At 41.8% G+C, this 12,356-nt stretch overlaps 1 pseudogene; it reads left to right on the forward strand.

The window, feature by feature from the left end:
• The first annotated feature begins 8,749 nt into the window (after positions 1 to 8,749).
• Positions 8,750 to 12,076, forward strand: LOC102487556 (40S ribosomal protein S11-like; annotated as a pseudogene).
• Positions 12,077 to 12,356: the final 280 nt, after the last annotated feature.

Here is a 12,356-nt window from a genome sequence, read left to right on the forward strand (position 1 = left end):
GATATTCCCTCCTGTGTAATCAACACATTTCAGCATAATTTTATCTCTATGAAATTTGTTTTTATGCTATATACATTTATATCTTTCATGGTTTCTGGTTTTGTTAATATCAGTAGTAACTACCACTTAGTAAATACTAATCTATGTACGAGGACTCAAATTGCAAATAACTTTAACTTGTACAGATACTTACTTGACCAAAAATCCATTGAATTCAGATGTTTTTAAAAGTTATTTTATTAATCTCAATTTTCTCATGAAGAAACTGAAGTGCTGATGAGAGAAATGATTGCTCCCACGTCACACTTACTGAGACCCACGTGCACCCCAACACCCCTTGCTGTCTGATAGGCAGCATGATAACAGAATTAGACATTTGTTCTGAGCCCAACATTGCAAAAATATTTGGAGATATTTTTTCTCCTGCCCATACTTTTTCCACTAAATTTTTATAGTTTTTAAAATATTTTCTACCACTACCTTATTTGTCTTCTTCTTTCTCTTTACACGAAGCCTCCTCTCTACCTGATAAACTCCTTCCACTTAGTAAATCCTGCTTGCTAGCTAGGACTCCCCTTCCCTGTAGCAGTCAGAGCTCTGGTACGTCCCAGGGCAGATCCTGTGCACCCAAGCTACGCACACTTGATCCTGGATTTTTGTCTTCCTCGTTCCTAATGATCATATGTTTTCTTAATGTGTATTTTAACCCCAAAATGTAAGATCCTGAGGCCAGAATTATGCCCTATTTTTTGCATTTGCAGGTCCCAACACAGTTTCTGAGACCTAGCATTTTTCCATGAATCTGTTAAGAAAGTGCTAATCATAATCTCAGAAAACACAACCCCAAATGCCATAAGCCTAAATGTTAAAATCTCAAAAGGTCAAAGTCTCTAATGTCTAAAATGCCAAAAACCACAGTCCCTAAAGATTAAAACTCTAAGTGTTGAGACCCTGAGCGCAGCGGGCACTAGGACTGCAGATCTCCCTGGAAAAGCCGGTGTAAGAGAAGCATGCGAATCCGGGAGTTTGAATATTGATAGCACAGCATGGAAAATGGATGTGGACCTATTCTGCAAGGACAATCATCCCTCAGAAGAAAGGACACATTTACTCATTGCAATGCAAGACTTCAAAATACAGTGCTTATGAACGCCCACCAGTGCTCACGGATCACCTTCATACAACAGCCCAGCCTCGGTCCCTGTGATACACTCTTTTGTATGTTGAATTTTCTCTTCACTTGTTTTCTTCTTTTTGAAAACATTTTTTCTCACTATTTCAAATCATCAACCTTATTTTTTATAATTTGCTATGCTATGTATTTTGTCTTCCCGACATTCCCAATACTCCAGTACTGGGAGGCATAAACTGTGCAAACACTTTAGAAAGTTCTGATTTATTTATTTATTTATTTATTTATTTATTTATTTATTTAAATTTAAGTCCACAGAAGTGCATTATTACCATGTTGGCTTTGTGTGTAAGTGATGCGTATTTATGTAAAAACTTTGAGTCTCCCTCATAGAGGAAGAGATGCCCTTTTCATACAATTTCATTTGTGAAAAATAAAATTTCTTGAGATATCAGCTCTTTGGAGACTGCATATTCAGTGATGACCCGTGATGCGTTTTGATCAATCTTATTAAAAGTGTTAGCTTTTGCATGACAGGGTTTCAGATGGCCACGGTCATAAAGCTGGGTGCACACGACTATCAACACATGCACACATTTTCTATTTCGATCTAGTTCTTTTCCAATGCTGTTTGTCTGCTTGTAACTATTATATTACTGTGACTGTTGACAGAACACCTGAGCGTTTATGCTTGCAGGAATATGTCTGTTATTGTTTAAAGGGGCCTATGACATGTTTTGTTCTCTTTTTTTTTTACATACTTCACAAATAAATCCCCTTTAATAATGTAAATATTTATCTTTTATATTATTTTTTCTCCAGAATTATAGTTTCAGGATTGTAGACTTTAGGGATTTTGACTTTTTGTGATTTCAACATTTGGGATTGCGTCTTTCAGGATGATGGCCCATACCTATGACTAAGGAAATGATTACACCAGAATTTATAGTTCTGTTAAACCAGTTCTGCTTTTGGACAGTAATTGCTGTTCCTTCTTGTTCTCGGTCACTTACTTTCCCTGCCTCCTACTCAATCAGATAACCCCACAGGTTTACATCAGATTTCCTTCATGAAAATACCAGCTACACATCAACGTCATATTTTTAGCTGAAATAAATATAGTATGCATTATTTTTTAACACTAAAAGTGTTAGTGTCTGGTGATTTTATTTTCTGGTTCTTGCTATAGAATATGTGTGCTTGCTGCAGAGAGAGGGAAAATGAGAAATCACCTCCCCAGGACACTTGGCCACATTGCAATCCTTTCTTCTTCATTCTCCTCTTGGGATTTTGAGTATGCGTGCACATGCGCCCAACGTGATTTTTCAGGCCACCATGTCTGAGTTTCAAATCCCGAGTTCTCAGTGTGGATTCCAGCACCTTAACCGCTACGCCACCTGCTGGCCCCAAATCATATTTTTAAAAAGAGGTTGGCACGGCAGATTCCTAACTCCTACTTTGGAGAGAAGGCTGTTTCCTGATTTTTCTAGACTCAAATATGTCTCTTTTTACCTCAATCCAAGAATACGTACCTTAAATTTTCTAAAAAATATATTGCCAATAATCTTTTCTTTCACACTAGTAAAATGAGCATGTGTTAACATGATTAGGTTCGTTAAGTGTGCTTGTTGAGAAGGCTAGCTCTGGAATTAATAGTGAGAACTAAGTTTGGACTGGTTTTAGTCAAACTTGAGATCCTCAGGAAGCCAAAGCAATTATGCACTGGTTTTAAAATCAATAAGCCACTGAGATTTTAGCCTCTGTTGTCTTACATAACTTGCAACAGATGGACCATTGAACACGGAGTAGGCCCGGTTAGGGGTGGGGCTGCAGTTCCCAGCTCACTACACTCGCTCTGTCTGGACGGAACCCAATCCTATTCTGCAAAGTCGGCTCTAAAGGAAGCTGCGAGCTAGCAGAGAGCGCACAGCCGAGCCATGTCCACGAGGAGCTATTAGGATCCCACTTTACTACCATTCGCATTTGGACCAATTAAAAAATAAACAAGTAAAAAACTTAGGTGATACGATTTTTGTGCCCTAGCTCCAGGCGGGAGAATAATGCCAGCTGCTATCATTTGTACCCATAATAGCCCCGTTTGCCTATTCATTTACGTGTTAACGTTTCCTTAGCAAGTAAGGCTATCTAATTAGAGTTGGATCCTTCCACACAGATGTAGTAACTTCAGTTTGAAATTTTTTTTCTTTATAATCTTCCTGGCTCTCTTTTCCTAAACTTCAATGTTAGTCCCTAAATCAATGAGGAATATATTCCAGCAAGGCTTCTCTGGACAAGCTTGCTGGGTTTCTCTACGCCGTGTCAGGATGTATTATGGGAGAGTTAGCTACGGCATTCGTTGCCCCTGCTTGTGAGACGTCGCGGCATTGAAGTGATTTCCCTTCGTAGACACAGGATTCATGATACGGCCCAGCTTTCCTCTGCAAGGTTCATTTGAGAGTTCTGCTTCTTTTCTCCTATGACCCCAAGGGCTTCTATCCTTAACCCCTTTTCTTGGAACATTCCTCTAGTCTGGCATCCTACGGTCTACACCTTCCAGTTCACTCTTCCACATGCGAGAGCCCTTCCCACATCATCCTCTCCTAGCTAGTGGGTCCTGGTTTTTATCTCTTGGTTTCCCATCCAGTCAGGTTGTCCCTGTCACCATTATCAAGACAATCCGGCCAAGCACACACCATGAGCTTGGTCACTGTCCACCCCATGCTGTGCTCCCTCAGCCGCAGCAGTAACACATTTTCTAGGGAGGCTTGAGATGCTCTTTGGATTCATTCGCTTCTGGAGAGAGGAATTATAAAAAAGCACTGATGGGAGGAGGTGGTTTCTGGGGCCATCACAAGTGCCCCTTGTGGGAGATCCAAAAATATGGGCCCAGGAGAACCGCTATTATTCAGGAAAAGGCCGACTTTCACACCAGCTGAGACCTGAATTTAACAGCTCAAATGCATTTCTCTGTGAATGTGCTAGTTTCTGGTCTGGTACACCCGAGGAGAGCTCTCATCTTTGTATATGTGATTCAGGACGTGGCTATGAAGGCAGCTTACTCAGAAGTGAAACAGTTTAGGTAAAGTCTGGTGTCCGCAATCCCCTCTTCTTCAAGCCGTGCTATATATTATCTATGGGGTCCTTTATACCATTCATCTGGGAACTCAGGAAGTCACTATAAGGGCAAGGAGGGTTTGCTCTGAGGAAATCTTGTTCCCTGAGGCCTTGGTCACGACTCTAAGAAGAGTTCTGAGAGACATTCTTGAGATTGGGAGGAAATTAACTCAGTATTTCTGAGGTAGAAGTCTATATGTGTCTATTAATGCTTGCTTTCTCTCCTGAGCTCCCCCATGCCCCAACAGAAGGAATTTGTAAAAATTTAACTTTACCTAAGAATCGTGCTAAGCACTCTATAAAAAAAAAAATTCTACTGGACTCCAAAAACACTTTTATAACTGATCATTTGAACATCTCTGTTTTAAAGATAAGGCCACTGACATTAAGGATGCAGTGTTTCTATAGATCTTAAAAATTTTTATTCACAGCTTAAATTATAATTATCAAGGTGATGAGAAGTAGATTTTATAATAAAAATGTGTTTCCTGTAGAATGCTTCAAACTATTACATTAGATATAAAAGAAATGTCATTGTCTTTTTAAAGGGATTACAGATCACAGGGCACCTCTTACAATGTGCTGATTTCATTCAGTCCTTACCAAATATACGTGAATTACAATGCACAGACTCATGAGGAAGTAATAAAAATTTACTTGAGTAGTATATAGGGATGGGTTAGGAGTAATTCTTTGATTCAGTGATGAAAGTCTAGACACGAAGGGAAGAAGGAGGTCTGAGTTCATTGCCTACTCTTGACCAGGATTCAAGCAGTATTCATCTTGAAAGCTCCCAGGTGTTTTCGCAATCTGTGCCCGTCAACTAGGAGACCCATAAGATTTCACCCACAAGAGTCCTCACCTTTGTTAGATATGGTCGCATGATGCCCTGCAGAAATGCTATTGAGTAAGGTAAAAAGATGATAATTCAGGTCAGCAGGTGGCGTGCACTGGACTCCCACATGGGCAACAGTGGTTCAAGTTCCAAACCTGTTTGCTTGCTTTCTAAAATTCTTTCTTTCTCTGTCCCTCTCTTCATCTCTCTCTGGTCAAATAAAACATAATAATAATAAATAAAACAAATTTTTAAAAAAGCTTATCATGGTGTTCCACAGCCACAGATCCAGTGGTTGGGAAACACAGCCCCCTTGCTGTGTTCAACTTTGGTAGCGATTTTGAGGCTGGTAAGAAGCTCAACATAAATTCCCTTCCCCTGGGATAGTAGCAGTAGCAGGACTTCCTTCAAGTGCCCTGAGGACCCCTGAGGCCTGAGCATTTTCAGTAAGATTTGCTAAGATCAAATTTACTGTTTAACTGATGCCATGGACCAGGCTGGTGGTGAAGGCTGTATTTACACAGAACCATGGAAATGGCTTTGCTTCTGGGCTCCGATGCTAACTTTCCACCTAACACATGCTTTGGAAATATACGTGAATTACAATGCACAGACTCATGAGGAAGTAATAAAAATTTACTTGAGTAGTATATAGGGATGGGTTAGGAGTAATTCTTTGATTCAGTGATGAAAGTCTAGACACGAAGGGAAGAAGGAGGTCTGAGTTCATTGCCTACTCTTGACCAGGATTCAAGCAGTATTCATCTTGAAAGCTCCCAGGTGTTTTCGCAATCTGTGCCCGTCAACTAGGAGACCCATAAGATTTCACCCACAAGAGTCCTCACCTTTGTTAGATATGGTCGCATGATGCCCTGCAGAAATGCTATTGAGTAAGGTAAAAAGATGATAATTCAGGTCAGCAGGTGGCGTGCACTGGACTCCCACATGGGCAACAGTGGTTCAAGTTCCAAACCTGTTTGCTTGCTTTCTAAAATTCTTTCTTTCTCTGTCCCTCTCTTCATCTCTCTCTGGTCAAATAAAACATAATAATAATAAATAAAACAAATTTTTAAAAAAGCTTATCATGGTGTTCCACAGCCACAGATCCAGTGGTTGGGAAACACAGCCCCCTTGCTGTGTTCAACTTTGGTAGCGATTTTGAGGCTGGTAAGAAGCTCAACATAAATTCCCTTCCCCTGGGATAGTAGCAGTAGCAGGACTTCCTTCAAGTGCCCTGAGGACCCCTGAGGCCTGAGCATTTTCAGTAAGATTTGCTAAGATCAAATTTACTGTTTAACTGATGCCATGGACCAGGCTGGTGGTGAAGGCTGTATTTACACAGAACCATGGAAATGGCTTTGCTTCTGGGCTCCGATGCTAACTTTCCACCTAACACATGCTTTGGATTCTTGCTACCAAAAAAAGCACCGAGGACAGGGGTCTCCCTCAGTCTTGCCTCCTTTATGTCATCTTCTGTGTAAGGAAGGGGTATGAAATTTTGAGTGAGAACATTATGTGCAGATGAGAATACAAATCAGTAGTAAACCTAAACACAGAGCAATCCTAAAGACAAATTAAGGGGAAAATACCACAGAGGTACTTGGTCCACTTCAAATACACGTATTTTTATATACTGGAATATATCTGAAATGCGTAGTTATTTGCATGAGTTTACTCAGCAGTATTATAATTTAGATTTTCTTCTTTCTGTATGTCTCTCTTTTCCAAATGTTCTTAAATAAACAAAACTAAGAAGGTTAGAAATGTTATTTCCGTTTCCTCTATTCATTCTTTGCTTTTTTAAACATAAGTATTTATTCATTTAATTCCACTTGTTATTATTATTTTTTAAATTTCACCAGAGAGAGACCAAGAGAGTGAGAAAGGGAAAGCAAGAAAGCAAGTTGCCAGATCTGGGACCCAAACTGTGGTTGACCACGTGGGAGTCCAGTGCCCTTAACCACCACGCCACCTGCCGGCCCCTGTTTAAATAATTTTAAACACAACGGTTCATTTTACTATATACGTGCATATTTACATAAAGCTGTATACGTATATGCAGAAACAATATGCTGCGATGATTCTTATCCTGCATGAGTTAAAATCTTTGGTAAGGTTTCATGTCATGATTCTCATTCACAATATTATGATTCTCATTCTGCATAAAGATGAAGACTTTTTTCTAAAGTTCATTTGTTTCTTCTAGGAGTGGGACAGAGAGAGAGCGAGCACTTCAGCAGGGACTTGGTGCTGTCGTCCATCCTCAGCTCGGCCAGTTCTGGGTCCTGCGAGCACCATGCCTGACTTCCAAGAAGCTCTCTGGACGTGAACCAGAACCTTCCCCGGGGCCCAGCCTTGCAGAGCACTGCAATTTACTTCTGTGCCAGCATCTGGCATCCAAGATGCTACTATTTTATTTAGTTGTTATATATGAGTTCGTAAATTTGATCTAAAATTTAACTATGTCTACTATTAGGTAGTCGGAAAAGTCCTGACACCACACATTTGTGCGTAGAAAAACTATGTCATGACGTTTCGGACCACCCCGAATTCAAGATTTGGCTTTCTTCATTATTTATGATGTTTCTGTAGTGGGACCCGAATAGGGATGTCCCGTTAAAGTAAGCCTATTAAACCTCATCTAGTAATATTTAATAGAGAAGAGATTAACAAGGAAGGCCCTCTTTGTGTTCTCAGATTCTCAGAAGTTTTCCTTTCCTATGTAGTGTCATTCAGTGGAAGAAATGAATTTGGCTCTAGCTGTCTGAGCGACTGCCTAAGGTTCACTCTATTTAGCTATTCATTCATCCATTCCTTCTAACGTTTGTCATTCACATTTACTCAGGATTGTGCGTTCACCTGGAGGGAAAGGTTTAAAGGTCTGTGAGGCAGCGCCTGCCTACCTCGGAGTGACGGTCAGCTGGGGCCATAGACAGAGGAGCCCCTCAGCTCAGCAAGTGAAGAGCCAGTCGACACAGACGAAGTGCACAGGATCCCTGAACACCAGGGGCCTAGGGTCAGTAAGAGTTGTCTGGGGTCAGTCCTGTAGCCTGGTGATTAAGGGAGCTGGATCCCACAGAACCAGTCGTGCTTTGAGTCCCAGCCCCCGTGACTTCACACCCCACATGTACACATGTGTGCCCTAAATCCCAAGGAAATAGAGAACTTGTGGCATGACCATGCCAATGGGGAGGGTGTTTCCTTTCTCTCTCTCTCTCTCTCTCTCTCTGTGTGTGTGTGTGTGTCTCTAGCAAGAACATGTGCCCTCTGGCATTTAAACAAAATAAAAAAGAGTGTTTGTTATCCAGTGAAGAAAGGCCCATCTTAGTAAATGGCTTGTGATAAACCTCACTCCTCAGTTTCAACTTTACGTCAGGCTAAGGAATGAAATGTAAGGTACAGAGAACAATTTAATGCCACTCGCTTTATTTAGTCACATACCTTCCCACGCCCCCACCTCCCTCACCTCAAAGAAAAACTTACTTCAAAGGTTCCAAGACTCACATGACGGTAGTTACAAAACAAAACAACAACATTACAAAACAAAACTGAATCTGGTGAGGGACCTGGGAAAGGGGAAGAAGAAGAAACCAGGCAGTACAAGGATATTTGATCCATTTGGCCCACGGGACAGGGGCCTTAGCTCCAGGACAGACCACCACGAGCGACCTAGGAAGTGTGTCTGAGAATTGTCTGGAGGAAGAGTATCGTTATCAATTTCTGTACCCACTTACACCAGTAGGTGCCACCTCTGCAATCTTCTAAGGACCCTTAAGGAGTGACACTATCAGGAAAACACAGGAGAAACAACAGGTACGCAGCGAGGGCTTTGAACAGATGCGCTGGTCCATTTTCCGGTTGAAGTCTGCTGTGAAATAAGTGTTCTCATAATGGCTGGAGCGGAAGTTGGGGGGAGACCGAGTGGTTCTCAGCAGGAGTCAGTGACAGCGTCCTCGAGGCCCGTGGAACATCACTGGGAACAGGCAGATCCCTAGGGGAGAGAAACTTGATGCTGTCTGAACTCCATGCAGGTTTGTCAATCTGCATATGAGGGGGGGGGCAAATGAGGGGTGAATGGATTTCCTCTTTACAGTGCTGAAAAAGTATGCCTCTTATTTTCTAGATGATTTTGAATAGTTCAATTGGGGTTTAGAATGTCAAATAAATCAGACAGGGGCACAGGGCTTTTCTATAAACATAGATGGCATAACAAGTACACTTCCAGAATGAAGCTAAGCCAGATATACTATAGAAGCATAAAATTGAGTCCACATTTATTTATTTATGTATTTATGTGTTTAAAGGTTTTTGCATGTGTTTACTAGAGAGGAGAGAGACAGAGACAGAGAGACAGAAAGTGTGAAATCATCCCCCAGGGGGAATGGCAACGCTGCAATTTCTTCTTCATTCTCTCCTTGGTGTTCGGGGTGCACACATATGCACCCTGCATGATTTTCAAGCCACCAGGTCCAGGACTTGAACAGTGGTTGGCCATGTAGGAATCCAGCTGCTTTAACCACCATGCTACCTGCTGGTCCCATCAACATTAACACGCATTTTCAAATTTTAGTAGGCATGAAAGGAATATGCAATGAATCAGAGATTACAATTGCAGACACACTAAAAGCTTTTAGAACAATCTCTGTGACTGAGCAAAGTATGACAAGAATCAATATCATATTATAAATCTATTAGGACCATATCAAACCTCTACTGGAAATTAATATGGCTAAAATGGAAAAGCTCATTGGATCTACATGAAGCTAAATTTGAAATACCATTTTCACTCAAACTAAAATGTTACCCTAGGAATGCTCTTCATTGCTCCGAGAAGGATCGAGGGCACTAGGCTGTACACGTTGTTGTGAAATCGAACACCTGTGAGAGATGTCAGCACATTGCAGAAACGTGATGCAGACCTTAATTCAGCACAACGCGAAAAAGCATGAATAATAAAATTCAGGGGTGTATGTCTAAAATTAAAGTTCCTTTTAGCGAAGATGTACACTACACTTTTAAGATCCTTAATATTATATCATTATATTTAAACATCACAATTTCCAGCTAAAGAGGAATGGGAAAAAATATTAAGTATAAAAACTTAAACATCACCCCCCCACAAAAAAAATTTGAAAACTAAAAGAAGAGAAAAATATATTTTTTCTTCCTAGAAACTTATAAGAATGAAAACTCTATGGGAAAAAATGTAAAGCAATGCTTCATTTACCAGGTGTTCAAGATACTGCAAGACATTATAGATGTAGAAGTAAGAAACCCTAGGGGATGGAGGGGCATGTCGAATGAAAAAAGGGAAGAGAGGTCTCTCCAGGTTGTGAAAATATTCCTTATCCAGTCTACGTGGTGACTACAAAGTTGTACACATATGTAAAATATTGTTGAGTTGTGCACATAAGATGAAAATGCTATAAATATTTGTATCTTTTATTTTTTTTAGAGGTTTTTGCCTTAGAGCATGTGTGCTCACCAGAGAGAGAGAGAAAGAGACAGATACAGTGAGAGGGAAAGTGAGAAATCACCCTGCCAGGGACCTGTCTCGGCGTGGGTGGGTTATCTCGACGAGGGCGGCCAAGGTGAACAGAAGACAGAGGCCTCGATGCCTTTTCATGCACGCCCTATGCCGGACACCCCTCAAAGATCGCTCTCTGAGGAGTGACAACTGCTAGGAGTCATCGTGCATTTTTATTGAAAACGTGTTACATGCAAGTAAAGGGAGAGGGGCTAGTGTTTCAATTAACAGCTCATAAAGTTTTTAACAATAGAGAACATAGATTCTATTCAGGGTTGGATTAAGGGTGGGTCTAGTGCAATTCAGGGTTTGATTAAGGGCGGGTCTAGTGCAGTTCCGCAATTGTAGGTGGGTTTCCATGGAATGCAGTTTTGGGAAAGTGGTTCCGGTAAGCAGAGATGATTATCAGCTGATGCGGCGCAGCAGCCATCTTGTGATTACTGGGAATGGTGCTGAGAAAAGAAAATCTCAAGAATAGATACTAGTTCTTATGGATCTTTATAAAGAATGATACTTATACAGTTTTGTAGGGATCTAAAACTTAATTTGAGGAATCCTAATATATTTATCTATTTCACTTGGAGAGGGCAGAGGTGTCCTGGGCCAGTTTGTAATTAATAGTAAGTGATCAGAGCAAAGGGGAGAGGTCGGAGGACTTCTTGGAAGATTTTATCGTATACTCAGGATGTATAAGAGAGCTATGTAATTCTTTTATAGTAGTAAATTGGGGACTCAGAGGGGGGTCGCTTCCCAGTAAGGCTGCCACAGTTTCTGGAGCAAATAGCAAACAGCCTTGCTGACATGCTAATTGACCCAAGCTTTGTTCCAAGGTCGGGGGGCGCACAACAGTGGCCTTGCCAACGTGTTGATCTGACTAGAAGCGGAGTTCAAAGGTCGGGGGGCTCAGACAGATCCTGGGACCTCGCCGGGTCGAATTCCTCCATCACCCCCCACCCAGAGGAGGCATTTTTTTTTTCAGGCGGCCAGGAAGATGGCAGACATTCAGACTGAACGTGCTTACCAAAAGCAGCTGACCACATGCCAAAACAAGAAGAGGATCCAGCTGGGAGAAACTGTCAAGGAGAAGCTTCCAAGATACTACAAGAACAGCGGTCTGGGCTTCAAGACTCCCAAAGAGGCCATCGAGGGTACTTACATCGACAAGAAATGCCCCTTCACCAGTAACGTGTCCATTCAAGGACGGATCCTGTCCGGTGTGGTGACCAAGATGAAGATGCAGAGAACCATTGTCATCCGCTGGGATGACCTCCACTACATCAGCAAGTACAAACACTTTGAGAAGCGCCACAAGAACATGTCTGTGCACCTGTCCCCCCTGCTTCAGTGACATCCAGATTGGCAACATCGTCATGGTGGGCGAGTGTTGGCCCCTGAGCAAGACTGTGCTCTTCAGTGTGCCAAGGTCACCAAGGTCACCGGCACCAAAAAGCAGTTCCAGAAGTTCTGAGCCTGGATGCCTGCCTGCTCCCCAGGAAATAAAGTTATTTTCCCACCTGAAAAAAAAAAAGAAAAGGAAAGAAATCACCTCTCACCCAGGGTAGATGGCCATGCCACAATCCCTTCTCCTCCATGATCCTCCTGGGATCCTGAGCACACATGCAGAGGTGCCTGGTGTGATTTTGAAGTCACCGGGTCTGAGACCTGACCCGCGGTTGGCCATGTGGTAGTCCAGTGACATGACTACCACTCCATCTGCTGATCCCAAGTATTTTGTATCTTAATAAAAA

This window comes from Tupaia chinensis, unplaced genomic scaffold (assembly GCF_000334495.1).
Source record: "Tupaia chinensis unplaced genomic scaffold, TupChi_1.0 Scaffold145057_1, whole genome shotgun sequence".
NCBI classification, from domain to species: domain Eukaryota; kingdom Metazoa; phylum Chordata; class Mammalia; order Scandentia; family Tupaiidae; genus Tupaia; species Tupaia belangeri.